Source organism: Loxodonta africana, unplaced genomic scaffold (genome assembly GCF_030014295.1).
Source record: "Loxodonta africana isolate mLoxAfr1 unplaced genomic scaffold, mLoxAfr1.hap2 scaffold_92, whole genome shotgun sequence".
Taxonomy (NCBI): domain Eukaryota; kingdom Metazoa; phylum Chordata; class Mammalia; order Proboscidea; family Elephantidae; genus Loxodonta; species Loxodonta africana.
This window is the reverse complement of record NW_026975666.1, coordinates 171,505-190,086: the sequence shown is the minus strand read 5'-3', so window position 1 is coordinate 190,086 and position 18,582 is coordinate 171,505. Positions and strand designations below refer to the sequence as shown.

General features: G+C 43.3%; 1 long non-coding RNA gene across 1 annotated transcript in view; it reads right to left on the bottom strand.

The window, feature by feature from the left end:
• Positions 1-6,192: 6,192 nt before the first annotated feature.
• Positions 6,193-18,582, bottom strand: part of LOC135230265 (uncharacterized) — a 69,908-nt gene continuing 57,518 nt past the window's right edge. Inside the window, exon 3 of the long non-coding RNA XR_010320898.1 lies at positions 6,193-7,537. This is a non-coding gene — a long non-coding RNA (uncharacterized LOC135230265). The remainder of the gene's footprint in view (positions 7,538-18,582) is intronic.

Below are 18,582 nucleotides of genomic sequence, written 5' to 3'. Positions count from 1 at the left end.
ACATTTCATAACATGGAGGAACCTGGAAGGCATTATGCTGAGTGAAATTAGTCAGAGGCAAAAGGACAAATATTGTATAAGACCACTATTATAAGATCTTGAGAAATAGTAAACCTGAGAAGAACACATACTTTTGTGGTTACGAGAGGGGGAGGGAGGGAGGGTGGGAGAGGGTTTTTTTATTGATTAATCAGTAGATAAGAACTGCTTTAGGTGAAGGGAAAGACAACACTCAATACATGGAAGGTCAGCTCAATTGGACTGGACCAAAAGCAAAGAAGTTTCCGGGATAAAATGAATGCTTCAAAGGTCAGCGGAGCAAGTGCGGGGGTCTGGGGAGCATGGTTTGCGGGGACTTCTAAGTCAATTGGCAAAATAATTCTATTATGAAATCATTCTGCATCCCACTTTGAAATGTGGCGTCTGGGGTCTTAAATGCTAACAAGCAGCCATCTAAGATGCAGCAATTGGTCTCAACCCACCTGGAGCAAAGGAAAATGAAGAACACCAAGCCCACATGACAACTAAGAGCCCAAGAGACAGAAAGGGCCACATGAACCAGAGACCTACATCATCCTGAGACCAGAAGAACTAGTTGGTGCCCGGCCACAATTGATGACTGCCCTGACAGGGAGCTCAGCAGAGGACCCCTGAGGGAGCAGGACATCAGTGGGATGCAGACCCCAAATTCTCATAAAAAGACGAAACTTAATGGTCTGACTGAGACTGGAGGAATCCCGGCGGCCATGCTCCCCAGACCTTCAGTTGACACAGGACAGGAACCATCCCCGAAGACAACTCATCAGAAATGAAAGGGACTGGTCAGCGGGTGGGAGAGAGATGCTGATGAAGAGTGAGCTAATTATATCAGGTGGACACTTGAGATTGTGTTGGCAACTCTTGTCTGGAGGGGGGATGGGAGGATAGAGAGAGAGGGAAGCCGGCAAAATTGTCAAGAAAGGAGAGACTGAAAGGGCTGACTCAAGACGGGGAGAGTAAGTGGGAGTAGGGAGTGAGATGTATGTAAACTTATATGTGACAGACTGATTGGATTTGTAAACGTTCACTTGAAGCTTAATAAAAGTTATTATAAAAAAAAAAAAATGAACTACCATAAACAGTGCCACTTTACAATGGAGACTTTGTCTTCCACAGCAGTGCCCCCAAAGGGTGGTGGGTCTCTGGGGAAGAAGAAAGAAAGCATGGGGTCTGCAGAGGTGGAGGATGTGGTGATGGAGAGGCCTCCAGCGGTCCCTATGACCAAAGCTTTGGGGTCACAGGTGAGCATAAGGACCCTGAAAGCTCTACTAAATCTACTCTCTATTCTCAGAGGTCTCTATCCAAGAGGAAAATGCCCAGGAGTCAACAATACCCCAAGCAAAAAGCCCAAGTTCCAGGCCCAGGAAGATTCCAAAAACCATCAGAGAGCTCTTTTCCTTCATTTTCCACCAAGCAAACCTCTCACTCCTCCAGCTAGGGGGCTGCCCCAGGAAAGCGATGGGTCATGTGCGCATATTTCACCAAGGTGCACACAGTCAAGGGGGTGGCGGTCGCCTGGCAGACCAAAACCTCCTTTGCCCCGTGGGCAAGATGCCCCAGGTCTTTGAGGCCAAGCTCTCTGAGGAGAGCACGATCAGCTCTGCCCCTACACTGGCCAATACTCAGTCCCTGGTCAGTACCCTGGAGCCCTGGCAGGACGGGACCCAGACCTGTACTCCGGACACCACCGACCAAGGGGAGGAGCATGGGGAGAACCCCGCGCAACCACCCCGGAGTGGCTGGTGAACCGTGAGCACGGCTTCCGCTGCGTGGTCCGCTGCCCCGTGTTCGAGTCCCGGGAGGCCCTGGTTGCGCACGCGGCGCGTGGTGTGACTCAGGGCTTTAGCTACCGGGTCTTCTTTGAAGAGCTGCTGGAGAGGTGGCTGCCACGCTCAGTCCAGTGCAGGCGCCAACGCTGCCACCAGCTGGCCAGGCGTTACCTGATGGCCTACAAGAAGAGGGAGGTGAGGGAGAAGAGAGCAGTCTGCAGGCACCTGTAGGAGCAGCTGGAGAAGCAGAGAGAAGAACTGAAGAGGCTGAGGCACCAGCTGGACAGGCTGCAGAGGCAGGCCAGGCTGCAGAAGGCACAGCACCAAGGCCAGAGGGGGAAGCACCTAAAGACCTGCTAGTACCCTGGGACTAGGAGGAGCAGGGCCTTTGGGCTGGAAACGTGGGCCCTTCAGGAGAGACCTCCATTCAGGGTCGTTTAACCCAGCTTCCCTGGAAGATCCTAGCCTCCTTCCCGTGTGCCCACCAGCCTTCAACCCCAAGGGCACAAAGAGCTCCAGCCCTAAGCGGGATCTGGATGGAAGAAGCCCCAGATAGCTGAACACAGACACCAGGTCCCCTCAGAGGCTCCCCTGGCCCAGGAGAGGACAGGACAGGCCTCATCTTGATGGTGAGGTCTTGGGACCCTAAGGATGAGCACAGCGTAAGTAGGGAAAGGGGAATGGGATTTCAGTGGGACTTGGGAGGCTAAGGGGGACCCTGTTGAGGTGTGATGGTGAAGGGGGTATCACTGAGTTCTTTGGAGAAGGAATCAGAGAGATGGCAGGGTGTCAGGAAACCTGCCTGCAGGTGAGCAGTGGGCATAAAGCCCTAAACGAAGGACTCTGGGTCCCTTCCCAGCAGCATACAGGCAGAGAAAGAGGTAGGGCTTGGCAGAAGGAGAGGAGGGCCCAGTGAAGGAAAATGAATTCACCCCAGCCATGTCTTCTGGTCTCCTAGGGTGAATTTGGGGTTATGATTAGGATGCATTGTTGTTGCCTCATTAGGGGAATGTAACTGGGAGGTGGTGTAGAAAAATCCCCCTGGGTGTTAACCATTTCTGGATAAGAGTTGATCCAGCGCTTGCAGGGTATTTCTTGTAGAGTATGTCCTCGGGTAAGGGGCAGAGCTTTGGAACTTTTTCTTCTCCTTTAAATAAAGCTGTACATTCCGGTTCTTGACACGTCAATAAATCTTGTTAATTTTTTTTCCCCCCCTGTGGTCAAATCTTACCTGTCCCGAGGTCAAAGAACTGGAAGAAAAAGGCCATCTGAGATCAAAGAAGCAAAAGAGAGGAGAGGCTTCTGAACCTGGGGAGAACAGCGAGAACACAGGTGACCAGAGGTATGGATGGGAAGAGGCAAATTCAGGCCCAGACTCAACAGTGGACAAAAAAGACCAAGTCTCAGTCACAACATCAAATCCCAGGTGTGGGGAAACCCTGGACATGACAGGGATGTATCCATCTCTCTGGGCAATGAGACCGCAGAGGGCAGAGGAAAGGAGGGCAGGGTCTCTAGGATGGACACCTCCGTCCACAGTCTGTCCTGTGTGTATGCCTCAGAGTGACAGAGACAGCTCCTGTGAGGGAGAGGGTCACAGGCAGAGAAGAGCCAAGGTGTTCAGGCCAGGTAAATTCTGCAGTCTCCTAAGGATCCAAACCGAAAAATCAGAGATTCTCAGAGGTATCAGGGTGGGAGGAGTTGGCATTCCCAGGCTGGGGAGAGGCTGGCTGGGGAGGTGCTGCTTTCTGAAATCTTTTGATCAACGTCTTTCTTCTTAAAAGCTACCTTCCCAGTTGATGTCCTCTTTTATGCTCTAGGCTCAGACCTGAAAAGGGCCTCGAATGCACAAAGGCGGGTTATACAGTGGGTCAAGGCAGGGAGGAGGTGGTACCAGCACATCCAGGAAAGAGAATTTTCTGGAGCGCCATGAGTTACCTAGTGAATCGCACATGGTGTCCAGCCTTCTACATTTAGCTGTAGACATGTGCTTGCAAACGTGTTTGGGGGTTAATTCTACTGAGTTCCCAAAATTATTTTTGGTCATTTCCAGTTATAGAGACCAGAAGAGCTCACTGGTTCCAAGAACAAGAAGAAATGCACTGGATCTGATTATTACCGTCTGTGGTGTGCTCTCCTTCCAGTGATTAAAATCTTTTGTCTGTCATTATAGAAAATTTTCACCTATTTAAAATATCTAATGAAACACATTAAAATATACATGTATCTATGATGTTTATCAACTTCCAAAGTTCTGAAATTGTTTTTTATTACATTTTCAAGATTACAGATTTGTATGACAAAAAAGTTATGTCAGGGTCCCACCCTCATATGTAATTTGCTCCCACTCCCACAAGGTATCCAATGTTAATAGACACATGTGTGTCTTTCCCTACATTTCTCTGCAGGGAAACATATACACAGTTATAGGTACACAAGTACATCTGCTGGAGTGTTTGCTTTTATGGAGACTTCGTCTCACTCTACCCACATTGTTCTCGCCCCTTCTTTCACTTGACATTCTACCTTGATTCTCTGTAAGTCATTAGATATGGCACTAACACTATATTTTGGGGTCTTTAACTTACATGAATAATTTAAATAGATGGTATCAACTCAGTACACTTTATCTGGACTTATACATGTTGTTGTTAAAAGCTATCAAGTCAGTTCTGAGTCACAGTGACCCTAGGCACCACAGAACAAAACTCGGTCCGGTCATTGCAATCCTAATAATCGTTGCTATATTCGAGCACACTGTTGCAGCCACTGTATCAATCTCATTGAGGGTCTTCCTCTTTTTCCCTGGACCTCTGCTTTACTAAGCATGATGTCCTTTTCCAGGGACTGGTCCCTCTTGATAAGATGTCCAAAGCCATCCTTACTTCTAAGGAATATTCTGGCTTTCTCTGCTCAAGATAGATTTATTTGTCCACACATAACACTACTAATACAGAAGCATTATCATCCATGCTTTTTAAGTCCACTCTTCCTGCATGTTCTAATTCTCCTCCCCCTGTTCCTTCCCACAAGTGAATCCAAGGTAATTCAGGTTAACAATGTAGTAAGTAGTCTCTCCTATCCTTGCTTAAACAAGCACACACAGACATACATGTATCCTCATCTTCTCATTTATACACACACATAAACATCAACAGGTATTCAAGCATATTCAAACAATTGATATTGTTTAACCCAGATGTGCTCATTTTATATACACTTCTCTGCACCTTGATTGTTTCAGTAATACTTCCATAATACTTCATAGAGATTTCTCCCACTCAACTACTACAACTCTTTTTCATTCTAATGACTCCCTGTTTTATTGAGGATGTAGCTTTACCATAAGTTCTCTATCATTCCACCATCAATGGACAAAGTTTGGTCATATTAATAATAACTATCCTTTCTATACTATAGGATTTGTTTCTGTGGAATAGACTCCACAGAGTGAGATTTCCAATTCAAAGAATGTTAAAAGTACACAGCCATGGCCATGTCTTTCCCCTAGAGGCTGCCATAATGCACCTTTCCAGCCACGTCTCAGGGTATCCTTCTCTCCACAGCCCAGCCAGCCGTAGGTTGCGCTGATTTTCCAATTCTGCCAGTTTCACTGGCAGTTTGATATTTTCTTAACTTGGACTATGTTTACTGGGCATGTGGATTTGCTCTGAATGAACTGTTTGAATTCACTGCTCATTGTTCAAGTGCTTAACTTTTATCCTTCTGTGTAAAATGGAAATTGTTATTAAGCCTTGTCCTCTCCATTTCACATGATTTTCCAAATCTATCATTTGTGTATCACATTTTTGCAAGCTTTTTCCCCCAGAACAATCACTTGAGTCAGCACCATTTATTAAATAAATATAATTTTCTTGAAATGCTACCTTTGTAAGTTATTGTGACTTCTTAACAGATTTTCTGTTTCATTGGTCTACTTGTCACCTTCTATGCTATGTAATATCAATTTGTTCTGTTACCCGAAGAGATAGACACCTGTTACTATCCTGCTTTTTCATGTTTTACTTTGGTAAAACCGCCCTGGTTTTGCAGCGATTAAGTGCTCAACTGCTAATCCAAAGAAAGTTTGGCAGGTCGGACCCACCAGGTGGCTCCAAGGGAGAAAGACCTGGTGTTCTGCTCCCATAATGATTACGACCTAGAAAACCCTATGGGGCAGTCAGATGGGATGGCTTTGAGTCCAAAATCGCCTCCAAGTCTCGTAACAACAGGAATATTCCTTGTTATCTATTCTTTGTTATCTACTGTACTATTTGTAGAATATGATCACTGTATACAGTTCAAAACAACTATCTTAATATTCTGGCTAGAAATGCATTCCACTTATATATTAGTTTTAGGGACCTTCATTTAATTGACAAGACGTTCCATTTGAAAATATGGCATATTTTTGCATATATTCAGGTTTCATTTTATGTACTTTAATACATTGTCTTCCCTCATAGAGGTCCTTTGCTGCTCTGGTTAAAACAATGTTTTGCTAAATATTTTACAGTTTTGGACACAGTGTGGTACAGTCAAGTAGTAGGGGAAAGAGAACGGTCTGCCCTTCCCACCCTTGCCAATTTTAGACCCTTATTCTATACTGGAGAGAAACCATTGATTTTGATGCATTTGTCTTTTATGCAGGTATGTAATTATATCATCATTATTTTAAATATCTTTTAATACTTGTACTAGTTATTTAAATTTTCTAGTTCATTCCTTCACCTAAAAACTATGTTGAGTAATACCAAAATTTTTGTCTAGTTCCAAATTTATCAGAATGGGTTTAATATTTTTCCATTTATCTCACACCTGATAAGTTTGGGGATATTTTGTTATGCACCAATAGATAACTAATACTCTGAGCTACTGACCTTTATGGTAATCTACACACAACTTGTTTCTGACAGTTAAGTACTTCCACCTGGCCTCTGTTCAGCTGGGATACCATGATTTACATTGCTACTTGGCAGCCCAGCCTCCACTAAAACCTGAGCCTATAGAGAATTGTTCTTGTTAGCTGTCATCAAGTCATTTCTGACTCATGACCACCCCATGTGGGCATAGTAGAAGTGTTCAATAGGGTTTTCAAGGCTGTGATCCTTTAAAAGCAGATCGTCAGGACTGTCTTCTGAGGTGCTTTTGAGTAGGTTCAAACCACCAAACTTTCAGCTAGTATAGAACACTTAACTGTTTGCGGCGTCCAGGGACCCCCTGCAAAGGTACATATTGGTAAGCTCCATGTTGCTGGTGCTCCCCTCAGCTCTACATTCCTTATTCTTTTAATGAAATGGGTGTCCTTCAGGACCTCCAAGAAATGGTCTTATAGAAGACTAACTCAGACATGCCCACATATTGGAGGCTTTTATTCCCTCTTCCAACACCTGACACAGTAGGTCTGGTATTTCGATTTCATAGAATGTGGGCCGTTGCCTTTTCCAAACTTCCAAAAGCAATCCCACAGCATATTAAACCCATTTCCAGAACCCTTGCTATGGCAATAAATCCTTGTCAACAAACAAAGTCTACATAAGAATTACAGTGTTTCCTTGAATGGACAACATTTTACATGCCCCCATAAAGAAAATGCCTCAAGGGCAAAGTTTAAGAGTAAACCAAGGCATTTCCCATCACTCCTTACCTGAGAGGCTCTTTGTGAGGATTTCCTGACACACATGGCAAAGGACGTAGTAGACACTGCCTTCTTTTTTACCTCTTCCCTCCTAAACAAACAGAGACCTTTGCTAAGATGTCAGGTGTCAATTCCCAACTCCTCTTCTTATCCTGTATGTAAGTTCTGTAATGAGACGAGGACCCAGGCAGTATTTCCCATCTTTCAAAGTTTCGAGGTCCAGTGAAATCCTGTTACAAGTCACTAGATCAGCCCAGGAGCTGGAAGACTGAAATTCCTGGTCCTCTGACAAGTGGGAAGGGCAGGATGGGATTGGGCAGAGCCTCCTTGACCATCACTTGCCCCAAGAGGCTCTGGAGGCTGCTTCATGTTATAAGTCAAAGGCCCTTCCAGCCCAGTCGCATAAGAGCAGCGAAAGACTTTTTCCATTGAAATAAAAGATGGGCTCAGGAGCAGCAGATTTGAGGCCATTCAGCTTCGGTCAGCTTTGCAGCTTCAGGACATCCTGGCCGCTGGTCACCTTCACAGCTGGGCCTTTATACCTTTTCACCTCTCTCTCCCTCCCATTTTTCTCCCAGTACCATGGGCTGTGGCTTCTGCTAGTTTCAATGATTTCAGTGTTTCAGTAGCTCCTCGCCCCGCTCAGAGGAGGCAGCTTTGCAGGGTGTGAGGGACAAACCCATAGTGCTGCTTAGGTGTCCTTCAACAGAAACAGTCCTGAGGTGACAAGCTGTCCTGACTGATCCTGACACCAAGACAGAGAGAAACTCAGTGAAAGGGTCATTGGCTTCTGCAAGTGTCAGCACTCTCAGGGTCATGTCCTGGGGTCATGCCCAATTGCAGGAAAAATGAACTGGCTCTGAACCAGTACACAGGCCCCGGAAGCCTCAGGAGGATTCTGTCTTAGTCTAACCCAGCACTGGGGAAATCCTCATGGGGTGGGAGCAGTGATATTCCTGGGATCTTTATTCAAAAATCTCAGAGCAGTTGATACAGTCTTGGGAGGTGGGAAAAGAGAAAGCTTGGGACCACAGGGTGGCAAAAGAAGGAGCCTCTTATCACTCACTCTCTCTGGGGTCTTGTTCAGGTTTTTTTTTTTTAATGCAACTTGGGCTCCAGGCAGGCACTTATTGCTAAAGTTCTATTTCTCTGTTTTAATTTGTGATATCTAAGTCAAATCTGGAGTCTTGAGCTCATTTTGATAATTCGTCTTTAGTCTGTGCAGACAAGAGTCCGCTCACAGCCATAATGAGAGCAGAGGAAATAAATTCCCTAGCCTAGACCAGGGCTGGCTCTCTTGCTCCTCAAAATAAGAGTACCACACTTGGGGAGCTCTCCTAGGGCAGCACAGGCGGTGAGTCCAGTCTGGGGCCCTGGGAGGGGGACAGAGGTGGGTGCCAGGCAGTATGGCCTCTGTGGCTTCACCTTCTCCTCCGGGAAGTGCATCTCGAAGGCCTCCACATTCGGATCCTGACGCTAACCAGAAGTTCCCACCCTTCTGTGTCCACTGTCTGGACCCAAGTCCCCATATGCCTCCTCTGCCCTCCTATCCCATCATAAGCACTATGATAAGGCTTAGGTATATACCCTGGATCTCGCCCTCTATGGCCTTAGGCTTCCCCTAATTCTATTGGGACCTGCCAGCCTGCTGAGTCTGAGGTCCAGGTGGGGCTGGGTGGGCTGGGACTGTCACAAAAGGCTCCTGAAGCCAGCTCTTTCCTGCTCCCCGCCAGCTTGTGGTAGGGCTGCCCGGGACCTCGCGCCTCCCCCGGGTGCCCCTCTCTGAGCATCCCTGCTGCCCCCTCCCCTAGCTCTTGAGGCGCCTTCTCTTGATGCACAGGTGCAACTGGGCACCTCACCACACTGAACCCGAAGTCGGTTCTCAGCTAGATTATAGACCTGAACCTGAAATGCACAACCTTAAAACCACTAGAACCAATAACTTGTTGTCATCTAATCCATTCCAACTCATAGGGACCATAAAGGGCAGAGTAGAACTGCCCTGTAGGGTTTCCAAGGAGCGCCCGGTGGACTTGAACTGCCAACCTTTTAGTTAGCAGCTGTAGCTTTTAACCACTACTCCACCAGGTTTCTTAAAACTGCTAGATAGGTGTGAAATGAAAAAAGAAAAAAAAAGGAAAATAAAAAAAATTTAAGAAAAAGAACAATTACAGAATATATAAAAGAAAAAAATAACAAAACAAAAAAACAACTACAAAAAAATCACATAATATGAGACTGTAACCTCACATTATGGACTCAAGGAGGCTGGGTTGTATCTTTCTTTGCAAATAAGTCTTAGATAAGGGAATTGGTACCAGGAGTAGATACACACTCTCACTTCAGGAAAATGGAAAATCTGGGATTAATTGACCTGGATGAGGTGGAAAACAGTGATAACCACATAATATTTAAAGATGAAATCCTAACAGCCTAAAACATGCAGTGGAAATTTGTCTAAGTAAAGTAGCATCAGAAGAGGCCTTTAATCACTACACAAAATGGGTCAGTAGTTCGAGATCTCCCTACAAAGATGGAATCAACTCGATGGCCAACTGGTTTTGGGTTTGGTAGATCACTTTTAGGCAGGTTCCAGCAAACATGCAAAAAACAGATCATTTCAACCTTGTACACAGTCAATAAAGAAGAGAAAGCTATGAGATGCTCCCCAACTTGTTCCCTAAGGCTACTTTAATATTGATACCAAATTAGAAAAGGAAGGTATAAGAAGAGTTACAGGACAAGCACACTAAGCAACTGAGATGCAAAAACCTACATAAAATGCTGGCAAAGAAATCCAGCAAAGTATAAAGCACGTAATATGCGAGCATCAAGGGGGGTTATTGTCAGCATACAAGCTTGAGTGAACGTTAAAGATTTAATAATTTAATTCACCACATGTGTAGGTTAAGGAAGAAAAGACATAGGTTCACCTCAAGAGACGGTGAAAAGGCAGTGATAAAATCCAACCACACTGAGACATAAGAACTCTGAGCAAACATGGAACAGAAAAGGAGTTCCCGAATATGGAAAACTACAACTCGCATGATAATTCCTGGTGAAATGTGGGACATTCTCTTTAAAATTAATTAGAAATAAAATAAAGATGTTTTCTCTCATTATTTCTATTAAATATTTAACACGGGAGTACAAAAAGAAAAACATATAACTCTTATTATTCATAGATTACAGGAATGTCTCCACAGAAAAATTTAAGAACCATAGAAAATATTAGAATTAATATTAGTTAATCATAAATTTTTTTTTTTTTATAAATACAAAGTAAAAAATAAAGTGAATGTCTATGCAGCAGCATCAAGGCAACTCTGTCATAGCTCTCAGTGAAAGCAGAGGACACTGACAGGGAAACAGCAGGATTCAGGTGGGCTAGACCACGGAGGGGAGAGCACTATTTTACACTGGGCTGGATTTATAAGCACAGGTATGTGTGTTAGTTACCTAGTGCTGCTGTAAGAAAAAAAAAAATGACAGTTGGGTGGCTTTAAAGAACAGAAATTCATTTTCTCACAGTTCAGGAGGCTACCTGCCTGAATTCAGGGCACGGCTCACGTCTACTTCAGCTTCTAAAAGCTTCCAGCCACCCTTTGTGTTCCTGGTCTTGTAGATGCATCTGCTCCGTTGTCTGTCTTCCTCTGCCACTGAGTGTGTCTGTGTCTATTCTGCTCTTTGTATAACTCAGAAGGGACTAGGTTTAGGACCCAACCTACACTGGTATGGCCTCGTCAATATAATTTTAAAATCCCTTATATCCAAATCAGGTCACATTTACTGGTACAGTGGTTAGGATTTCAACATACCTTTTGGGGTTACACAATTCAGTCCATAATAGTGCCCTCACCAGATACTCTGGACTGAGAATACTAGCATGAGCAGTTGAGAATGGTTCTATTTTTTTTTCTGCATTAGTTGTTTGTAACTTGTCTCAATGGTCACTCATATGAACTTTGGAGCAACTTATTATGAAGACCCTGACCAACCTTTTGTACCCATGTCCATTGTGTGGAAAAACACACAGACTCCCATCACTGAAGCCTTGGGAAATCCATTGATAAGTGTGGGGAATGGAGTTGGGACCAGAATTGTTTCGTGGCCTTGATAACATGGCATAGCTGTTAGATACCCACATGGAGATGTCAGGTAATAATACTAACAGCTAACACTTACTGAGTACATGCACTGGTGCCAGGATTCTTGTAAGGGCTTCTCCTTTCCTAAGATATTTGTTCTGCTTGATAGCCCTGTGAGGAATGTACCATTATAATGCACATTTTATACATGAAGAGGCCGATACAGAGATTTAAGCTGATATTTGAGTATAAGTCTGGACCCAAGAGGAGTTGAAATGGCTGGAGGTGTGAATCTCACATCCTCAGCTACAGACCGATGGCTGTGGACTCACTGAGGCATCTCAGAGAGAGGGTGTCAACACAGAGAGAGGACTAAACACCGAGCGCTAGGGCACCCTGACGCCTACAAGCTGGCCAGGTGAACCACAGCCAATAAAGCTCTCTGAAGGTCAGTGTGGTTCCTGGAAGGTGGTCTGTCCTTTCTCTAGGCCGAATTTCCCACTGCCTCTCCCACCTGCACTGGCTTGTCCCCTTCCTAATGGCAGGGACAGTGTGTAACTTTCACCACTGCCCAAGATCCCAAGGTTACAATAACATTGGTATGGAAAGCAGAATGATGGAGTCAGGAAGCCTGGTGGTCACATGCAACCAGTTGGAAACGGAAAAGAGGAAATAAAGACGGGGAGAAGACCGTGAGCCAGAGGAGTGGGAGAAATGAATATTTCCTGAGTGCTAAGTAAGGCTGGGCGACTGCTAGTGGCATGTAGTTCCTCACTTAAACTTCAGAGGGACACAATGGGTGGAATAGACATTGCTATCCACTTTCATCATGCAAACGTTTTATTATCTTTGATTTTAACAGTAACTTCTTACAAAAACAAATGAGAAAATAGAAAAGAGTATAATAAAAGAATAAAAAAAGAAAACATCTCATCAATTCAGTACTATCATTTTGCCTCAGCAGCTACACATTTTTGTTGTTGATGTAAATATAACACACAACCTTTGCCAAGTGAACGAGTTATAAAGGTGTACACACTATTGACAGGAATTACATTAATAGGCTGTGCAACCCTACCCTTAATCAGTGTGATTTTTCCATAATTGTAAACAGAAACTCAGTTTCCATATGCAATAAAAAAAAATATGCAATAACACCCCTTTATTCCCTCCCTCCTGTCCCTGGGAACCCCTATAAACTTTCGTCTCTATACATTTGCCTGTTTTTGTAAAAGGCATGCTTTTTAATTTGAAAGTTCATGACAAGCTACAAGGGAGAAATCATGTGGAAGCAGAAGTTATTTGCAATACATACATCCTACTACAAACTTGGTTCTAAAATATGCAAAGGATGATTCATAAAGAAAAAAAACAATTCAATAGACAAGTAAATACTTGAGTGCTCTCTAAAAGATTTCTGTATGGCCAACATACATATGGAAAGGGACTACATCAGTTATCAGAGGAATTCTAATAAAAGCTCACAATGTGATCCTAACCCTGCACACCAGAATGGCTAAAATAAAAAAAAAAAAATGGAAATACCAACTATTTGGTAGAACACGGAGCAACTGGAATTCTAATCTACTGCTAGTGAAAGTGCAATTTGGTACAACCACTTTAAAAATGCTTTGGCCATATCTACTACAGCTGTGAACATCCATATATTCTATGACCCAGCAATTCTACTTCTAGATACATACCCAATAGAAATGGGTACATATGTTCACCAGAACACATAAGTCTAACCATCTGCTAAGGAATGAACACCCTCCTTCTGAATGCCTAACTTTTGTTTTTAATTGTTCTTTAGATGAAGGTTTACAGAGCAAAGTAGCTTCTCCTTAAACAGTTAGGACATATATTGTTTTATGACATTGGTTACCAACTCTAAGACATGTCAACACTCTCTCTTCTTGACCTTGGGTCCCCTATTACCAGCTTTCCTGTCCTCTCCTGCCTTCTAGTCCTTGTTCCTGGGCTGGTATGCCCCTGGAGTCTCATTTTGTTTTATGGGCCTGTCTACTCTTTGGTTAAGGGTGAACCTCAGGAGTGACTTCTTTATTGAGCTAAAAGGATGTCTGGGGGTCATATTCTCAGGGTTTCTCCAGTCTCTGTCAACCTAGAATTCTGGGTTTTTTTTTTTTTTTTAATTAGGATTTTCTTCTATATTTTTCTCCAGTCCTGTCCTGAATGTCTCACTTAAAAAGCACTATTCTCGTCTGTTCTAAGGTGATGGCCATATATAATGATAAACTTATAAAGAAAAGTCTAGAGCTTTCTGTGAAATGCAGCAGCAAATCTCTGGAGGCTCATGTTCTTATAGCTTCTGCTCCCTCTGGAGCTACTGCTTCTGTCTGTCCTTCTGCTGGGCTGCACCACATGGAACCAGTTATAAAATTCAACCTCATCTTATAAATTCACAGGAGTCCTACTCACACAAAATTTTTATTGGCTATGAGAACAGGTGTGTAGAGGAGGTATAGAAGGGATTTCTATTGCAGCAAAGCAAAACCTTAATATGAAATGGCTGGGAATGGCGGGCCTCCTGTAAAAATGCTTTTCTACATGGAATATGGGAAAATGCAGTTAAGATATGGCTTATGCAAAAAGGCAAAAAGGAGTGCTTGCAGCAATTTGGTAATCATTTAGATCACCTGTAAAAATATTTTCATCCTTTTTCTCATAGCTTACAGGAAATGAAATTCCAAAAGGATCGCATATTTAAAAGTAAAATACGTCACCATACAAATTTCAGAAGAAACTATGAGAGATTTTGTTTTGCTTTTTGTTGGTAAAAAACAAAGATTATCTAAAAATCCCAAAGCTGTGAAGGCTAAAACTGGTAAGATACAGATATAGATGTTTGGCATATGAAAAACTATATGAAGAAAGCAAAAATACAGGCAAAAATCTGAAGAAAAATTCGTAGGCTAAGGATTTGAATAGACATTTCTCCAAAGAAGATATAGAAATGGTCAATAATCACATGATAAGAAGCTCAACCTCATTAGTCATTAGGGAAATGCGAATCAAAACCAAAACGCACTATTATTTCAAAACCACTGAGATGGCTCAAATCAACAGGATGGACAACACAAGTGGTGAGGATGTGGAGAAACTGGAACCCTCATACATTGCTGGTGGACATGTAACATGATCCAATCGTTTTGGAAAACAGTTAGGTGCTTGCTCAGAAAGTTAAACATAGAGTTAGCATGAAACATAGCATTCCACTCCTAGGTATGCATCCAGGACAACTGAAGCACGTTCACATTATAACTTACAAAAGAATTTTCATAGCAGAATTATTTATAAATAGCCAAAATGTGGAGAGAATCCAAAAGTCATGAATTGATAAACTGTGATATACTCGTAAAATGGAATATTACTCAGCCATTAAAAGGCATCAGGTACTAATACATGGCACTATATGGACAAACCTTGAGAACGTTATGCTAAGTGAAAGAAGCCAAACAGAAATGACCGCATGGTGCATGATTCCATTTACATGAAATACCCAGAACAGACAAACCAACACAGACAGAAAGTAGATTAGCAGTTGCTATGTCTTGGAGGAAAGGAGTAATGAGATGACTACTAATATGTAGGGCGTTTATTTACAGGGTACTGAAAATATCCTGAAGCTAGACAGTGGTGATTGTTGCACAACTCTGTCCATATACTAGCAACCACACAATTGTGCACATTATAAAAGGCAATGTTATGGCCGGTGAATTATATCTCAATAGAAATATTTGTGATTCCCGAAAGACTAACATTTCAATGAAATATATACAATCCATAAATCAGTAGGCGAAAACAACCCATTTTACCATATCTCTCTCCAGCCAAAGTGAAGGGGGTACATTCTATTAATACATCTTATTTTTTTATCTCTTCATGAACAAGTTCTGTTCTCATTATACATAACTAGTCTCCATTTCTAATTATACATAACCAGTCTCCATTTCCTTATGCCTGTTTTCACTATTGTAACTACATAAACAGAGCACTTCCATGGCTTTTATAAAAACCCACCCACTCATTCAATCAGACATATCATATTTGGAAGCTTCTTAGGTGCCAGGAACTAGGATACTCTGACCAACACAGCAGACAAGGTCCTGCCTGCATGGGCCTTCTATTTTTGTGGAGCACTCAGATGATAAACCAGCCAAACAGTATGTAATGTTACCTAACATCAGGAGGGAGACGTATAATTTTGGAGGTGTCCCAAGCTGTGTCTCTCTCATGAAGAGTTCCCTCTTGCCTCTGAACCCAGTGGAAAGTAAACACTTTGAAGGAACTGTGAGGTCAGTAAGTGTGAAAAAAGACATTTCATTTCAGTTTCATTTTGTTGGTTTTACCTGCTACGCTGTCGACATTTTTTTAAACACTATCCTGCAGCTGACATCAACCAACCCCCCAAAAAACAAAAACAAAACCCGATGCCATGCAGTCGATTCTGACTCACAGCGACCCTGTAGGACACAGTAGGGTCTCCAAGGAGTTCCTCGTCTTAGCGCACAAATAATTCCTGCTTATGAGAATCTGAAAGTTGTTCACTGTGGATGTGTGAGGGACTCAGTAACACTTGCAGAGATTCCATGTGGGTGTGGTGCTCAAGTGTGAGAATCGGGGGGAATGGACCCCATGGCACTTTGCATCCTTCTGGAGATTATGACACAACAAACATTCCCTCCTCATCGTCCTGCATCTTGTAAGAGAACAGAGGGAATTGTTAGGCAGAACCATTTGAAAATGCATGGCAAGAAATTTTATTGAAACATTAAATTCAAAATAAAATCTTCCTATGTTTTTCAACCTTCCCTACCTCATTTCAAGAGGTAACTGGACTCACAGAGTTAAAGCCCTGAAACTTCGAGACTCTGAAGAGTCTGTTGGAAGAGTCTCAGCTCATTGCAGTAATCACACCGAGTGAACTGGAAACCAAGGGAAGAGTGGGAGTCAGACAGCAGAGACCTACACATTGGGAAGGGGTGAGGCCTGCTTCTTGATAATGCCCTGGGCTAGGTGGCAGCACCTCAAAGGGTAATGCAGGCACACAAGTAGACAAACCACGTTATGGTGTTCCCAGCCCTGCCAAGGTTCTCATGCTCCATCTGAGAATGGAAGCAGCAGAGACAATGCTTCTAGAGAGATCACCCACATAGGCTGAGGCGATGGGTGTGTTAAAGATCTTCAAACCTTGGTCTTTCTTTAGACCCCGGGGTACCTAGAAAATAAACCAACACCAAATATACCCCTGCAAAGAAGTAAGGTTAAAATTTTACCCCAATTTTGTAAGCCGAGAGCTCTGAGTTGGAATTCAGTTTATTTAAAGAAATATCAAGTTTTCTTGTACACATGAATTTGTGCTGATTCACTTACAATTCGTATTATTCATTCATCCACGAAGTCAGCAAACATTTACACTATAACAGCTACATGTGAGACCCTAAGGCAGTTGCTCTTGATGATGAAATGACTCAGAGAATTTCCCTCAATGCCTGGTGAGAGAAACAGCCAAGTTAACAGTTGTATCAGTCATGTATTGCTCTGTAACAAATGACCCCAAATTGTCGTGTCTTAAAAGAGCAACAATTTACCAGCTCACAATTTTTCAAGTTGTCAGTTTGGAGCTCTTCTGATCTGGGCCAGCCTCAGTGGCTCACAACACGGCTTCCTCATGTGTCTACAATTTGCTTCCAGGTAGCTGGGAGCCAGTTCATAACATCAAGTCAGTGAAACCGCTGGATCCTCCCTCCATTGGTCTTCCATCATCTAGCAGGCTGGCCTGAGGATGTTCCCATGAGTTCTCAGGGTTTAAGAGCAACAAAAGGGAAGTCTCAATGTAAAGTCTTTCAACTCTCTCATTTTATCAGGTTTTCTACCATCCCAATGTCCAAAACAATAATGTCAGCCCCAACTAAGGGATGGAGAAAGACTCCTACTGCTAATGAAAGGCTCTCCAGAGTCTCATAGAAGGCATGGGCACAGACAGCAGATAAATGTGTAGACATTTCTTACATCAACCACAAAAAGTAAATGCAATTGTGTTTTATGCTGTGGTAAAGGGTTTTGCAGGTACAATGGAGTAGGGAGCAAGAAGTGAACAAATCTACCAGGAGGATATTTAGGGACGTGATGTCTGAACCAAGTTGAGAATATGATTGGATAGTTAAGGGGTGACAAAAGGCCCGGGTCCAGGAAGCCCCATGTCTTCTCCAGAGAGAAGTCTGAGGAGACAGGCTGAAGCCACTGAGGCATTTGGTACATTTGTGACCAGATGCAGATCATCTTTTGTTCTACTGTTTTCCAACCACTCATCCCTATTTATAGTTTGGAGTCATACAAGAGTAGACCCTAGCATTTCCCTGTTGAAAATTTATTTTCCTCTGAGAAGTCATCACCACCCCAATGTTCTTAATTGCTTCCTCAAATGCTGTCTCCATTTACCAGCTCCTTTTCTAAATGGGCTCCAGAGTGAAAGCAGAGCCTGGAAGATGCAGAGGTCATGGACTTTCCCCAAGTCAACTCCTAAACCTCCCATTCTGGCTGACCACAAATTCCTGAGTCTTAGCATTTTATGGTGAGCTCATAAGCCCAATCTGTTCCAGTGGGGTCAGTTCTCTTAACCACCATGCTTCACCAGAGAGTAGGCCATCAGATGGGATGGGAGAGAAAATCTAGTCACGGGGAAGAGCCTGTGTGAAGCCTCAGAGGCTAAGGAGACCTGAGAGGTGTTCAGAGTGGACGTTGTATGACCAGGGCTGGAGAGACACGATTCCAAGAGAGTCAAATGAGAAGTTTTGGAGAAATCAACTCCTGGTCACACTGTAACGATTCCATGTACTCTCTCTCTCCCCACCAAGGGATAGTAACGACATGGAGTGCAGAGAAAAGTTGCAATTCCTTTTTTATATCCAAGCCCCCTTTTCCCAGTCTGGGACTGGCAGTATTCAGGCTCCTACTTGAACTGTTTCATATTTTTCTTTTTCCTGTGTTTCTATTCAAAGTGGGACCATGGAACTGAGCAATGTCA